The sequence below is a fragment of the Macaca fascicularis genome, chromosome X (assembly GCF_037993035.2).
Source record: "Macaca fascicularis isolate 582-1 chromosome X, T2T-MFA8v1.1".
In the NCBI taxonomy this organism is placed as follows: Eukaryota; Metazoa; Chordata; class Mammalia; order Primates; family Cercopithecidae; genus Macaca; species Macaca fascicularis.
Genome location: NC_088395.1, coordinates 11593156 through 11605619, shown reverse-complemented (window position 1 = coordinate 11605619; position 12464 = coordinate 11593156).

Here is a 12464-nt window from a genome sequence, read left to right as displayed (position 1 = left end):
TTTGTTTTTAATAGTGACCATCCTAATAGGTAAGGTGGTATCTTATTCTGGTTTTCATTTGCATTGCTCTAATAATTAGTGATGCTGAACATCTTTTCATATGCTGGTTGGTCATTTGTATGTCATCTTTAGAGAATTTTCTATTCAAATCCCTTGCCCATTTTTTAGTCAGGTTATTTGGTTTGTTGTTGAGCTGTGCGGGTTCTTTATATAGTCTGAATATATTAGCCCCTTATCAGATATATGATTTGAAAATATTTTCTCTCATTCCATAGGTTGGCTTTCCATTTTGTTGATTGTGTCCTTTAATGCACAGATGTTTTAAATTTTGATATAATCTGGTTTATCTATTTTTGTTTTGTTGCCTATGCTTTTGGTGTCATATTCAAGAGATCATTGCCAAATCCAAAGTCATGAAGTTTTTCTCCTATGTTTGCTTCTAAGAGTTTTATAGTTTTAGCACTTATGTTTAGGTCTTTGATCCACTTTGAGTTAATTTTTATATGTGATGTAAGATAAGGGTCCAAGTTCATTTTTCTGCATGTGGATATCTCATCTTTACACCACTTGCTGGGAAAAACAACCCCTGTCCTTTCCCCCATTGAATTGTCTTGGCACCCTCATTAAAAATCATTTGACCATGTTATGTGAGTGTTTATTTTTGAGTTCTCTATTCTATTCCATAGGTCTATATGTCTGTCTTTATGACAGTACCACACTGTTTTGATTACTGCAACTTTGTGATAAGTTTTGAAACCTAAAAGTATGAGGCCCCCAACTTTTTTCCTTTTCAAGACTGTTTTGGTTATTTGGTGTCCCTTGAACTTTTCTATTTTTTCAAAAAATGCTATTGGGATTTTGATAGGGCTTGGATTAAATCTGGATATAGCTTTGGGTAGTACTGACATCTTAATGATAATAAATCTCCCATTTATTTGTATCTTCTTTAATTTCTTTCAGCAATGTCTTATAGTTTTCAGTGTATAAGTCTTGCACCTCCTTTTATTCCTAAGTATTTTATTCTTTTTGATGCTATTGTAAATGAAATTATTTTCTAAGTTTCCTTTTCAGATTGATCACTGTTATACAGGAATGCAACTGATCTTTGCATGTTGATTTTGTACTCTGCAACTTTGCAGAATCCATGTATTAGTTCTACCAGTTTTGTTGTAGAATCCTTAGGGTTTTCTACATGTAAGATCATGTCACCAGTGAACAGAGATAATTTTCCTTCTTGTCTTCCAATTTGGATATATCTTATGCCTTTTTCTTGCTTTATTGCTCTGACTAGGACTCCCAGTACTATATTAAGTAGAAGTAGTGAAAGCAGGCATCCTTCTCTTGTTCCTGATCTTAGAAGAAAAGCTTTCAGTCTTTCACAATTGAGTATGATGTTAGCTATAGAACATATTGAATATAGTCAGTTAAAATGGTGATCTCAATTACAGGGGAATATGAAAGACCAGTGGCTCTGGGAGTCTGAAGTTTCAGTTTTGTTTGCAGGAAGCAATGGACTAGTAGGTTAGGAGGGAATTTAACAGGGAGTTCCTAGAAGTGGATCATCCACAAGGGGCTTGATGAGCACCCTACATATCCCAAATTGACTGAAAAGTCTGCACATGCACAGCAGAGACTGAAGTGGGCCCAAACCATCCACATATCCCTGGATGAAAGAGTCTGCATGTATGTGCAAAGGAGATGCAAGAGGGCCTAATGGAAAAAAAAAAAAAAAAACAGGTTGAAGGAAGACTTAAAAATGGACTGAATGTACTCCCTAGCCCACAAACAGATTTATCAGCAGACAGCAGAAACCCTACTGACTAAAAAGATTTAAACACAACTTTCTGACCAATCTTTGCTGAATGTTAAGTTATGCAGGCAAAGGAGTAACACTTAGAAAGCCAAGTTTAAAAAAGAAAAAGTTAAAATGAAGGGAAAAACAGCAGAGACATCAACAACCACAAATCTAAGGGTAAAGCATCAGGTAGGGCAATTCCACAAATTAAGTGCAGGCAAGTTACTAAACAAAACAAATAAAAAGAGAACAATCAGCAAACACAGAAACTCTCTAGGGGAAAAATAAGAATTCAGAGCTGCTACAATATATTGCCTAAAATGTACAGTATTCCAAAAAAGAAAGGACATATTTGTTCTTTCTTTCTCCTAATCATATTATTTGTCTTTATATGTAGTGATAAGATTTTCTTTTGCTGCTTTCAAGATTTTCCATTTGCCTTTTTGTCACACATGAATTTCTTTGTGTTTATTTTCCTTGCGATTTGAAAGAATGAAAGAGGGAACTATAATGAGAAAAATATAGTCAATAGAAACTGTCTCTGAGTGTCTCCAGAGGCCAGATTTAGCAAAAAAACTTTAAGGCAGCTATTATGAACACATTCAAACCATACTGAAACAATTAAAGTATGATATCAGTAACTCAATGAATGAAGAGTTTCAACAAAGAGATAATCATTATATCCAGATGGAAATTCTGACATTGAAAAGTGTAAGCAATTAAACAGAAATTTCATTGGATGGGCACAACAGTAGACTTAAGCTAGTAGACAAACCAGAACATCTAAATTTAAATCAATAGAAATGGTCCTATCTGAAGAACAGACAGGAAAAAAGATTGAGAATATTAAACAGAGTGCACAGAAATTTGTGGGACAACAGCAAATGTAAAAATGTATGCATAACAGAATCACCAGAAAGGGAAAAGAAAGAAAGGAACAAATGTATTCACAAAAATAATAAATAAAAACTTCATAAATTTGATTAAAACAGTAATTTTTAAATGCAATAACTCAACAAACTCCAAGTAAGATAAACACAAAGAAATTCACAACATGATAAAAAGGCAAACAGAAAATCTTGAAAGCAGCAGAAGAAAACCTAATCACTACATATAAAGAAAAAAATAATGTGATTAGCAGCTAATTTCTCATCAGAAACAATGGAGGCCACAAAATAGTGCATATTAGGGTTCTTCAGACAGAAACAATAGGAGATACACCCAGGGTAAATGTTTGACTAAAAGTCTGGGCACCTTATGGCCCAGTCAAGGTGTCACATAAAATTAACCATCCCGAAGTGGACTGATAAATCTGAAGAGGTGGAAAAAGATAAAATAAAATGTCAACCACAAATCCTATATTCAGAAAAAAAAATCCTCCAAAAATAAGGGTGAAATATAGAAATAAACAAGCACATAAAGAATTCATAACTATCAGGCTGGGTGTAGTGGCTCACACCTGTCATCCCAGCACTTGGGGAGGCTGAGGCAGGCGGATCACTTGAGGTCAGAGGTTTGAGACTAGCTCAGCTAACATAGTGAAACCTTGTCTCCAATAAAAATACAAAATAAAAAAAAAAATTGCTGGCTGTGGTGGCACATGCCTGTAGTCCCAGCTACTCGGGAGGCTGAGGCAGGAGAATCTCTTGAACTTGGGAGGCAGAGGTTGCAGTGAACTGAGATCACACCATTGTACTCCAGCCTGGGCGACAGAGTGAGACACAACACTGTCTCAAAAAGAAGAAGAAGAAGAAGAAAAAAGAATTCATAACTATCAGATCTGCCTTACAAAAGAATGTTAAAGAAAACCCTTCTGGCTAAAAGGAACTGACATAAGATAGTAAATGAAATCCACAGGATGAAATGAAGAGCATAAGAAATGTTAAAAGGCCAGGTACAGTGGCTCGTGCCTGAAATCCCAAGTGCTTTTGAGGCCAAGGCAGAAGAATTACCTGAGTCCAGCAGTTAAACATCAGCCTGGTGAACACAGGAAGACCCCATGTCTACAAAAAATAAAAAATAAGCTGAATGTGGTCATGCATGCCTGCAGTCCCAGCTACTTGGGAGGCTAAGGCAGGAGTATCACTGGAACCCAGGAGGTCAAGGTTACAGCAAACTATAATGATACCAGTGCACTCCAGCCTGAGTGACAGAGCGAAAGAAAAAGAAAAAGGAAAGGTGGGGGGGAAGAAAGAAGGAAGGAAATGCTAAATACATGGATAAGTATCAAAGACTATAAATAAATATATTTTTTCTTATTTCTTCTTTAAGCTTCTTTTAAGAACACAAGAAAAAGTATAACACTATTTTGTAGGACTTATATAGAGTTATAATATATTTGACACTAATAGTAAAGAAAAGAGGGAGTAGGAAAAGGAGATATACTAGAGCCAAAAATTCTACATTAAAGAAAAAAATAGCATTAAACCTTCACAAACTCTTCCAGACTATAGAGAAGTGACCAAGATACCATATACACAAAAAATTACAAACCAATATTCCTCATGAACATAGATGCAAGAATCCTTAACAAAATGTAATCAAACCAAATTCAGTAACATGTAAAAAGGATTATACAAGATAGCCAAATGGAATATAGCTTAGGAATAGAAAATATATAAAACATGTTGGAAACCAACTAATTCCATGCACCATAATAATAGAATAAAGGACAAAAAACCATGTGATCATCTCAGTAGATAAGAGAAGTATTTAGCAAAATCTACCATCTATTCACGACAAAAATTCTCAGTAAAATAAAAATATAAAAGAACTTCCTTACCTGAGAAAAGGCACAAAAATCACTTATAGCTACCATCATACTTAGAGACTGAAAGTTTTACCATAAGATTAAGAACAAAACAAGGATGAACATCCTTGCCATTTCTATTCAAAATTGTACTGCAGGTTCTAGTTGGTGCAATGAGACTAAACACACACACACACACACACACACACACAGAGATTAGAGAAGACGACATGCAATTATTTTGAGGTTATATGATTCCACATGTTAAAAATTCCTAAAGTTTACACAAAACCTACTACAACTAACATACAAGTCTAGCAAGTTTACAAAATACAAGATCATGAAAAAATTAATTGCATTCCTATGTACTATCAATGAATAAAAATGAAATTTAAAAAAATTCATCTGCAATATTACATAAAATAAAAAACTTGGGAATATATTTAACAAAAGAAGTGTAATGTTTGTATACTAAAAACTGCAAAACATTGCTGAGAGAATTGGGGAAAAATCTAAGCAAATAGGGAAGCATTCCATATTCGTAAATTGAAACACTCAGTACTGTTAAAATGGCATTTCTCCCCAAACTGATCTACAGATTCAATATAATCCCTATTGAAATCTCATCACACTGTTTTATAGAAATTGACAAACTGATCCTAAAATTTATATGGAAATGCAGAGTTAAAATATTTTTGAAAAAGGAGGAACAAAGTTAGAGGTCTTACATATCCAATTTCAAAACTTACTGTACTGTAATCTAAACAATATGAGATTGGCATAATGATAGGTATATAGATCAACAGAACAGAATTGAGAGACCAGAAATAAACCCTTTCATTTATTGTCAACTTACATTCAACAAAGGCACTGAGACAATTCAGTTAGGAAAAAAAAAAAAAAAAACAGTCTTTACAACATACGGTGCTGGGAAAATTGAGAATCAATTTGCAAAAAAAAAAAAAAAAAAAAAAGAAAGAAAAGGAATGTAGAGGCTTACCACATATCACACACAAAAATTAACTCAGAGTATATCCTATACCTAAATGTAAGAGCTAAACCTATAAAAAATTTTTAGAAGACAACAGAAAAAAACTCATCACCTTCAACTTATAAATTGGACTTTATTGAAATTAAAATATTTTTCACTTCAAAGACACAATTAAAAAATTAAAACACAAACCACAGAAAAGGATAAAATATTATAAATCATATATCTAATAAAGGGCTTTTATATAGAATATGTAAAGAACTCTTGGAACTCAGTAATAAAAAGGCAAACAACACAATTTTAAAAATGGGTAAAAGGCTTAAATAGGCACTTCACCAAAAAAGACATACAAACAACTAATAAGTATATGAAAAGATGCCATTAGTCATTAAGGAAATGCAAATAAAAACCACAATAAGATACCATGACACACACACTAGAATGGCTACAGTAAAAAAGAAACAATAACAAGTGTTGGTAAGGATTTGGAGACACTAGAATCCTTATATACTACTGATGGGGATGTAAAATGGTACAGCTATTTTGTAAAAACAATTTGGCAGTTTCCTTAAAGTTTAAACATAAACTAAATATGGTGAGGATTTGGAGAAACCAGAACCCTTATATATTACTGATGGGGATGTAAAACGGTACAGCTACTTTGTAAAAACAAGTTGGCAGTTTCCTTAAAATTTAAACATAAACTAAATATACAAGCCAGCAATTCTACTTCCAAGAATTTACCCAAGAGAAATGAAAACACATATTCACATAAACACTTGTATATGAATGTCTATGGCAGCATTATTTATAATAGTCAAAAATTAAATAACTTAAATGTCTATCAACTGGTGATTCCATAAACAAAATGTAGTGTATCCATACAATGGAATATTATTCAGCAAGAAAAAGAAAGAAACTACTGATACATGCTACAACATGGATGAACCTCAAAAACATGGCATTAAATAAAAGAAACCAGATACAAAATACTGCATATTGTACAATTTTATGTATATGAAATTTTTAAAAGCCAAATATGTAGATATAGAAAGCAGAACAGTGGTTACCTGGGCCTGGTGGCAGCAGAAGTGGGGAGCATAGTGGTGGGGACTGACTACAAATGGACTCAAGGGAAATTTGGGGGGTAATGGAAAAACTCTAAACTAAGACTGAAATGATGGTTACACAACTCTGTACATTCACTAAAAATACAAAACAAAAACCATTGGGTTAATTTAATGTAAAATATTTATTTTACAAATAATGAAAGTGTCTTTTTCATTTTATATAGTTTGTTTTTGCCATTTTGATTCCTACCCCCAGAATAATAACTTTTGCATAATACACCAATCCTAAAGGCAGCTATTAAATGGTTACAGTTTCTATATTGTAAGAGCTATCTGGATTATTTTGCTATTCTCAGGCCATCTATTCATGAATTGTACTGAAGTATATATTTATATTACAGTTTTTTTGTGGGTGGGAGGATCTTGATATGCTTTTCATTGATTTGCATAATTCACATTAAAGATGAGAAAGGGTTGGTGCCTTGTAAATATGTAACAGATCTTTGTGGTGTGTTCTGATGTGTGCATTAACCTTATTAAAAAAGAACACTTGTGGAAATCAATCTAGACAAGGTGCCAAATGCAAAAAAAGTGTCTTCTTCAACTTATAAAAGTATGTGAATATCCTTATAGCATCCTTTGTCTGTGTGTCATATTTGAGCTCTGATATTGCTTTCTAATTTTTCATGTTGGGGGTCTTATTCCCCATGGAATTTAGAGTACCTTAGAATATAGGTCAAGAATCTGTGCTAGATTCTTAATGACTTAATTTGAACTGAACATATTTGCTTTAAATTCATAGGAATAAGGTTGGTGAGACAGAGCCATTCTCCTAAACCAGATCTAATATAGTGGCTTTCTACTTATTAATTAATCAGCTTATACTGCTACAAATTCCTTAAACATACACAATAAAACTCATATACGGGGGTAAACAAAACAGCCTCTAGAATTTAAAAACAAACAAACAAACTGTATTCTCATTGTAAGTTACTATTCACTTCTGCTTTTCATGACTAGCAGTTTGAAGAGTCTGACATGCAGAATGATGGGACACACTGGGTGAGCTCCAAGATTCCCTCCAGTCCTAACATAAATCATGCCCTCTATTATTCTTGATAAAAATGTATCATTTCTACCCACTATTATGTATTTTTGCAGTAGTTGAACATGAATATGTTTTTGTTGCATGATTCTTTTACCACATCCTTAGGAACTTAAGTTTTTCAGATCAAAGGTAGAAGAAATGTATCATCTCAGCTTTTGGAAAAACTGAATATAAGGACATTCCAAAAAATTTTTCTCAAAATTCAGAATCAACATAAATATTTAAGACTCCTAACTTAAAGAACTGACAAGTAATATTTTTAATGAAAAAGAAACGTACTGAAATACAATTCTTTTTCACTTTAAAAATGAACTGAAATATAAACTAAAATATAATTCATAGTCAGTAATATAATTCATAGTCATAAATGCAAATTCAGTCCCGCATGGCCATGGCCACTCAGGATGCTTAAACTCTGCCCAGAAAGGCTATGAGGAAAGTGATTTGTTATTTGAAGGATTAAATTTGGGTATTTGGGGGTTCATATCTTTTTATTTGATATTTCATAGTATTAGGCAATGAGTAGGACAATAAGAAAACAGAAAAGTGGTTCCAATGAGGGAACAGAATGGAGGAAACTGTTGAAAAAGGATGTCGATTTTGACTTTTCACTTCATACTTTTTTGAACTGTCAGAGCTTTTTATCATGAACATATAATTCTCTTAGTTTTCAAAACCTAATAAGAATAATGAAACAGAACTTTTAAATTTCCTCATGTGCATTTCCTTTGAAAGGCAGGATATAGCAATAATGAACACTAAGAAGAAAAAGCATAAATTTGCCATTAGAAAGATTTAGATTCAAATCCTATAGCACCCCGGGCATAGTCTTCATCAGAGTATAACAATTAGGTTTATCTGTCTGTTTCCTCCCTAAACAACTCTGTAGCTTGCTCTATGTTTCATTTATCATTTTCTCTTGTATATAGCATGTTGCCTAGTATATACTAGTTGTTCAGTAAATATTTGTTAAAGTGAACTAAACTTCAGAAGTCCTGCCTCCTCCAACTCCCATCTTTGTAATCTTTGATGAGTCAACTTCCTCACATTCAGAGTAGGAGTGACAATTACTACCTCACAGAGTTGTTTAAATGACACATGTATATAAAGCACTTAGCACAGTGCCTGGTACATAGTAGTTGCCACTCACCCTCACCTCTAATTTTAAAATAAGTCTCTTTCCAATGTGAAATAATAATAATTTTCACAAGGAAAACACTCAGTAGTCCTTTATCTGCCTTTTAAATACCACTTTGAAGCTAACAAAGATGGGCCAGGCAAAGCATTAGCTTTGGTTTGTGTTTCAGAGGTCCCAACACCACCCACACATTTAGTAGCTGTATTCATGGTTATAGCTTATTACAGCAACCACCAAGAGGAAAAGATATGTCAGGAGGAGTCTGGAGGAATCCATGCACAGGTTTCCTATGTTCCCTCCCTCCTCTAGTAATGAGATCCAGTTAATATATGTATACTGTTTCTTTCCACTGAGGCCTGCTTGAGACTCAGAGTCCAAAGTTTCTATCATCATGTAGGCACAACAACCTGCCGCAACTACTGTAATAGTAAATTCCCAGAAGGAAACAGGTGTTTAGTGTTCTACATGGGCAAAACAACCTACAGCTTAGAGAATATTTCAAATGCAAAGTTGAAAGAGGGCCTTTTAGACCTTTGACAAAATTCAACAGGCCTTCATGCTAAAAACTCTCAATAAATTTGGTATTGATGGAACATATCTCAAAATATTAAGAGCTATTTATGACAAACTCACAGCCAATATCATACTGAATGGGCAAAAACTGGAAGAACTCCTTTGAAAACTGGCACAAGACAGGGATGCCCTCTCTCACCACTCCTATTCAACATAGTGTTGGAAGTTTTGACCAGGGCAATCAGGCAGGAGAAAGAAAGAAAGGGTATTCAATTAGGAAAAGAGGAAGTCAAACTGTCCCTGTTTGCAGATGACATGATTGTATATTTAGAAAACCCCATCGTCTCAGCCCAAAATCTCCTTAAGCTGATAAGCAACTTCAGCAAAGTCTCAGGATACAAAATCAATGTGCAAAAATCACAAGCATTCTTATACACCAGTAACAGACAAACAGAGAGCCAAATCATGAGTGAACTCCCATTCACAATTGCTTCAAAGAGAATAAAATACCTAGGAATCCAACTTACAAGGGATGTGAAGGACCTCTTCAAGGAGAACTACAAACCACTGCTCAATGAAACAAAAGAGGACACAAACAAGTGGAAGAACATTCCATGCTCATGGATAGGAAGAATCAATATCGTGAGAATGGTCATACTGCCCAAGGTAATTTATAGATTCAATGCCATCCCCATTAAGCTACCAATGACTTCCTTCACAGAATTGGAAAAATCTCCTTTAAAGTTCATATGGAACCAAAAAAGAGCCCGCATTGCCAAGACAATCCTAAGCCAAAAGAACAAAGCTGGAGGCATCATGCTACCTGACTTCAAACTATACTACAAGGCTACAGTAACCAAAACAGCATGGTACTGGTACCAAAACAGAGATATAGACCAATGGAACAGAACAGAGCCCTCAGAAATAATACCACACATCTACAACCATCTGATTTTGACAAACCTGACAAAAACAAGAAATGGGGAAAGGATTCCTTATTTAATAAATGGTGCTGGGAAAACTGGCTAGCCATAAGTAGAAAGCTGAAACTGGATCCCTTCCTTACACCTTATACAAAAATTAATTCAAGATGGATTAAAGACTTAAATCTTAGACCTAAAACTATAAAAACCCTAGAAGAAAACCTAGGCAATATCATTCAGGACATAGGCATGGGCAAGGACTTCATGTCTAAAACACCAAAAGCAATGGCAACAAAAGCCAAAATGGACAAATGGGATGTAATTAAACTAAAGAGCTTCTGCACAGCAAAAGAAACTACCATCAGAGTGAACAGGCAACGTACAGAATGGGATTGCCTGTACTCATCTGGCAAAGGGCTAATATCCAGAATCTACAAATAACTCAAATAAATTTACAAGAAAAAAACCCAAACAATCCCATCAAAAAGTGGGCAAACGATATGAACAGACACTTCTCAAAATAAGACATTTATGCAGCCAACAGACACATGAAGAAATGTTCATCATCATTTGCCATCAGAGAAATGCAAATCAAAACCACAGTGAGATACCATCTCACACCAGTTAGAATGGCAATCATTAAAAAGTAGGGAAACAATAGGTGCTGGAGAGGATATGGAGAAATAGGAACACTTTTACACTGTTGGTGGGACTGTAAACAAGTTCAACCATTGTGGAAGACAGTGTGGCGATTCCTCAGGGATCCAGAACTAGAAATACCATTTGACCCAGTCATCCCATTACTGGGGATATACCCAAAGGATTATAAATCATGCTGCTACAAAGACATATGCACATGTATGTTTACTGCAGCACTATTCACAATAGCAAAGACTTGGAACCAACCCAAATGTCCACCAATGACAGACTGGATTAAGAAAATGTGGCACTTATACACCATGGAATACTATGCAGCCATAAAAAAGGATGAGCTCCTGTCCTTTGTACGGACATGGATGCAGCTGGAAACCATCATTCTCAGCAAACTATCACAAAGATAAAAAACCAAACACTGCATGTTCTCACCCATAGGTGGGAATTGAACAATGAGAACACTTGGACACAGGTAGCGGAACATCACACACCGGGACCTGTCATGGGGTAGGGGGAGGGGGAAGGGACAGTATTAGGACATACACCTAATGTAAATGACGAATTAATGGGTGCAGCACACCAACATGGCACATGTATACATATGTAACAAACCTGCACGTTGTGCAGATGTACCCTAGAACTTAAAGTATAATAAAAAAAATTTAAAAAGAAAGAGGGCCTTTTAAAAATAGCACTGTCAGGCCTACTCTGTTAACTTTTTCCTGCACAGCATGTCAAGTGATAACACTTGGATGAGGGCAGGAGTTACCAGAAAGAAGACTAATAAAAACTGGGGAAACCAGTCAAAGGACGAAATGGTTGAAAGGAAAGAGAGGAAATGAAGTAACTAGGCAGGGGGTAAGGAAAGAAATCAGGGAAAAAGAAGAGGGAAGTCAGGAAGGAGAGAAAGCAGTCACCTGGCTAAGCCAAACTGGCTTCTTTCTTACTCCGGCCACTTGACCATATAGTACCCCTGCTTAATGTTGCTCATCCCAATGCCCTACCTCCCATTCCTCTTCCTATGATGCCACGTTGCACATGCTTATTTCTCATCCTCTCTATTTATGTACACACCTGTTCCCTTAGTCCTGCTGCCTTGGTGCTATCTAGATGCTTTGATAAGAAAGAAGGAGATGGAGGAGGGAGAGAAAGCCCAATAGTGATAAGATTAGGTAGAAAAAGGCATTTGAGCTAAATGGAACAATATGACAACAACAGGCTCCCAGAGCCCCTCTGAACTTATAAAGAAATATGTAGTCTTTCTGGCTTTAGAAGACAAGAGGCACTGGGAAAATATCATGGCAGAATGGGCTCTTCTGAGTGTACTTTTAAAATTACAGTGGCCTCTTTGAATTCTGTAAAGAAGTCAGTGGTCAGTGGTTACTTCTCTCATTTTAATTCATAGAGCAAGTTTTTCAAAAAGCTGATAGGTGCTAGGGTTATATTCTCCCAACCCTTCCTTTTTTGTGACTTCCCAAATTCATAAAAGGGAAAAGAAGATAAAGGAGCTATTCCTCGCCTTG